Source organism: Maniola jurtina, chromosome 12 (genome assembly GCF_905333055.1).
Source record: "Maniola jurtina chromosome 12, ilManJurt1.1, whole genome shotgun sequence".
NCBI classification, from domain to species: Eukaryota; Metazoa; Arthropoda; class Insecta; order Lepidoptera; family Nymphalidae; genus Maniola; species Maniola jurtina.
In genome coordinates, this window is record NC_060040.1 from 12,352,607 (window position 1) to 12,357,455 (window position 4,849).

Sequence of the window (4,849 nt, forward strand, 5' to 3'; positions counted from 1 at the left end):
TGTTAAAAATATACGTACCTACTTTTTTGGCCAAGTATGCCGGCCTAAGAAGGTAACATTAGAAATTCTTAAGCCAATCAATCTTTAGCAATAACTGAAACTCGCACCCATAACTCACATTACGAGACGCGTTGCGCGTAAATGGGAAAAGTTTGATTGGCGTAAAGCTGCTGAAATTCATTATCAGGCGCCAAGTGATATTAAGCAACCTTCATAAAAACTTGGCGAACTTTTAAAGCTGGTTCAAGCTTTAGGTTTCAATGTTTTTGCACCATTACCATTACCATTTTGTGTCTTTATCATCAGTTTGTTTGACATGATCAACCTGTCGCCGGTTTACTACTAATCACAGACCACAGTCTCATTTTAGGGTGAGAAAGGTTTAAGCCGTAGGCCATGACGCGCTGGCTAAGTGCGCGTTAGCAGACTCCACACACCTTTGAGAACATTATATCGGAACAAGTCCAAATCTTGAAATTTCAAAATAGGTCTTAAAGGTATTTTAAAGCTATTTAAATAATATTAGAATGCAATCAGTACTCGAATATCTAATTATAGAACAACCAAACACCTACAATAGTTGGACGTTTTCTTAATTAATTTCTTGTCACGAGATCTTGGTAAAGTTTGTCTAACTCTGTGAAACCATTAAAGTGGTTAGCAGAAGATGGCGGATTAAATTTATAATTTACGATGTTTGTTGTGATCCTTGGTTTATGATTTCGATAATATTGAGAAGTTAAAACTAAGTAGTCTAAGTAAATACTCGGGTGGGCATCATTTGGGAAGCTTCGAGATTCTTGATCAAAATATCTTAGTGCCTGACATGCTATCAAATCCGACTCGATGACAAATTGCGAATTCTGTTAGGCAGCCTAACAGCTTTCGCAATAATTTTATATATAAAAATCAAGGTCTTTGAGGTTTTTGTCGTTCTACTTATTAAATTTCCTCAGTTATATTTCAAATTATACTCCAGTGATGAAAGGAGATTCCATTAAAATATGAAAATGTTACTTTGCAAGAATTCGCTTCAATTTGTTCATAAGGAGCATGTTGGAATATAAGCTTAGGAGACAGCATTAATTCTAACAACAGTTAAGGATTTCTTTAAACATTCCCATAACTCTTTATTACACCTTATAGTGTTGTAAATAGAGTCTATATTTCAAGTAAAAGTAGTTTTCTAGGTGTAAAGTTAAAATTGTTTGTGTATGTTCATTCATGGCTCTCGCACTTGCGAGGAAAGCCGAGCAAGCCGAGCCGACGTGTGAATATATTGTTTCAAATAGAATTACACTCGTATTGTGTGTAGAATGTATGGAGTTTTCCTGTCTTGAGCTGTCTACGAGTAGTTAGCACATTTTATCTCTACATAGTATATAACTTAAATTTAAAAACCCCCGACACAAAAACCTTTATAAGAAAACTAGAAAATAGCTGATAACTTTCAAACGGCTGAACCGATTTTCTTTGATTATAGCTATGAACACTCTTGATCAAGCCACCTTTCAAACAAAAAAAATTAAATGAAAATCGGTTCATTAGTTTAGGAGCTACGATACCACACACAGATACACACGTCAAACTTACAACACCCCTCTTTTTGGGTCGGGGGTTAAAATAAAGTCGCATCCCGCTACCTGTATGTATGTACGCTTAGATCTTTTAAACTACGCAACGGATTTTAAACAGCCAATGCCTCCTACTAGACCAGACCAGAAATGTAGAAATTTTGAAATTCCAAACTCCTGCCGGGAACCTAACCCTGGACCTCCCATTAATAAGACCCAATACGCTAGGAAGGCCGTCAAAGACTTGGCTATTACTGCTTTTATTCTTTTTCTGCATTCAAAGTATAGTACTTAGGTACATTTTAGTTCACTCTTATCAACAGTGTGTGTAAAAGTCAAAATAGAGCAAAAAGGACATCCAAACGGATTTTAATAGCTCCACCCTTTTTCACAGCTTGCTGCAAAGTAATGACTTTCCTGCGTCCAAGTATGTCGTTATAAAACTGGAGTTTGTCGCGAAAATTATATTACTTTCTCGTTTCAAGTGTCAGGAAAAAGTGCACTGAAAAATATTGCTACTTCAAGATGAATTCGAGTTGAGAAAAGTTCAGTAGTTTTTATTTGCTTTATATTTTTTAGGATTCTATCAGCTCGTTAATATTTATGAAGGATGCTAAAATAACGTCCTTAAGGCAAATTGACGAAGAGTCATAATCAAGATCATGATTAACGTTTTGCCGGCTCACTAACTATGCACGGTCCTCCTCTCAGAATGAGAAGAGTTTAGGTCTATAGTCTTCCACACTGGCCAAGCGCGAATCGGCAGGACGGAATATCAAGATATTATAACCTAATTTATGTGGCTGGAGATAAACTTCGTTTATTTCCCAACGTTTTAGACTTTGGATTTTATTCGACTTGTCGCTTTGTGCCGCCATCTCTATTTAGGTATGGTATGTACATACATATATCCAAACTTATATTTATTTATTTCATATTATGATACATATTACATTACAATAGTTGTCAAAATTTTGTCAAAATCGGTTCGAAGGAACGTGAGAAGCTAGCGAACAGACAGACACCCGTCGCATTTATAATAGTACCTAGTAGATATTTATATATATTTATATTTATAATATGTAGCTTAATATGAGGTAAGCTAATACCCGTGACTTCGCGATTATATGGATATGAAATGCATATAACTTTCTTTTCACTGCAGCAATTAGGGTGGAAATGTGAAATGATGTGCCTTGAATAGGGAGCTCAAATCCCACTACTTAAGCCGATCCTGAATACAGTATCACATTAAAAATTATGTCCTTTCATTGCATACTTTACTTAATAATTTCGCTGTAATAGCTTCGAAAAAAGGATGTTTTCTTTTCTGTATGTACTTAAATTGGTCATTAACCTTTCGTCTGTGTCTCAGAGAGGATGTTGACGACGCGTTGTGTGTGTTCAGTCATCACTAAAACCTGTACTAAGTCGAAATAACATACTTAAATCTAAGTTAAGTTTGTATGTGAGTGGAAAAAAGGATCTGGCACAACGGGCGGCAGAAGTGCACCTGGTACCCAGTGGAATTGCTTGCGGTGGTGTGCGGTGCGGTTGTAGAAAAAGGAGGGTGGAATGAGGTTAAACAGCTCTTTAGAGCACTCCCTATTATAAAGGCGATAGAACATGCAAACAGAGTCTCTGCGGTGCTCCAGGCTTTCCAACGAGCCGGTTAGATTGGGATCGTCCACAAGTCGAACAGCCCGAAGATCCAATCAAATGGAAGGAGTTGGTACTGGGGTGCTCCGACCCATAGGTGAGAGACTGTGGCCTTCGGAGCCAATCAACTGGAAGGAGTTGGTACTGGGGTGCTCTAACCCATAGGTGAGAGACTGTGGCCCAAACCCTTCTTATTCTGAGAAGAGACCCTTGCTTGGTCCTTATAGAGGACCATGGACTGGCGATTAGTTGGTGATGATGATGGCATTGAAATACAGACGGACGTAAACGGCATTGACCATAATGCGGCAATGAACTAAGTGAAGCATGAAACTTTGAGTGTTCATTTTCATTTTACACTCAATTTAAATTCGCAGCCATTTAAAAATCGCGGTGGAATTTTTAAATTTTTAACGCATGAAAGGGTGCAAAGCTATGCGAGTCATTAGTTACATGTGGAGCACTTTTATTCAAGTGTGAAAAATATTAAGTTCATGACTTCAAATCCATTAAAGCGAATCGTTGAAGGTCTGTGTAGAGTGTATATAAACATAGATGGGTAATGTCTCCTCATTTTCATAGTCTGATAGGATGGCAATCTGACACGACCGGAGAAAAATCAGACGCAGCAGCACCAATAAGCTTTGCTTGCTGAGTCACAGTCCTGTTATGGTCAATTTTTAGATAGAAAATCAATATAACTTTTTTTTGGCCCGACCAGGGATTTCCACTTAAGCGAAGCGGAGAGGCGATGTGTTCAGTCAACCAATCAGATTCCTAATAGATGACGTGAAAAAAAAAATGTGATTGGTTGACTGGACACAGCCGTTCTGCCTATGTGAGAACCGGCCACTGTAGTGACTGACTGAGTGATCTATGAACGTACAGTTCAAACTACTGGACAGATCGGGCTGGGCATGCAAATAGCTAAATGGAAAACGTCTACGTCATAATTGACGTAGACGTTTTCCATTAATTTCTCCATCCATCCGCTGGAATTTTTTTCGAAAATTCAACCCTTATGGGCTTCCTTATGGGGTTAAAATAGGGTTTGAAAATGTAAGACACGTGGATGGCGTCGCGGGCATAAGCTAGCAATTATTTAAAACTAAGACCAATATACCTAGCTGGAAATTAGACCCGAACAGACTCGAGTTAGCGCCCTCATTCCACATTCGTCTTCGTTGCCAACAATAGTTGTAACTTGCGCTAACCGCTCTCCTCAATTAGCGGGATTTACTGCTGTGAATTACTGTATGCAGCTTAGGTAATAGCTTTCTAAATCTTCCACGTACCTATGTAAACGTTAAATGCATGTAGGTACATATTTGATTAATTACTTGATTGATAACTCAAAATTTAAAAAACCCCCGACACAAAAACCTCTATAAGAAAACTAGAAAAGAGCTGATAACTTTCAAACGGCTGAACTGATTTTCTTCGATTACAGAAGAAAAAAAAACCGCACTTGGCCAGCGTGGGAAACTATGGCCAAACTATGCTCATTCAGAGTAGAGTCTGCTGTCAGACAGACAGACAGACAACAAAGTGATCCTATAAGGGAACCGTTTTTCCTTTTGAGGTACGGAACCCTAAAAATTAACTTTAGTGTGTTA

The 4,849-nt window shown here is 38.1% G+C and overlaps 1 long non-coding RNA gene across 1 annotated transcript; it reads left to right on the forward strand.

Moving 5' to 3' along the window:
- Window positions 1-244: 244 nt before the first annotated feature.
- On the forward strand, window positions 245-4,034 carry LOC123870314. The gene is made up of 3 exons (XR_006797052.1): window positions 245-254; window positions 1,807-1,809; window positions 3,955-4,034. It is a non-coding gene; the product is annotated as an uncharacterized LOC123870314 (long non-coding RNA).
- Window positions 4,035-4,849: the final 815 nt, after the last annotated feature.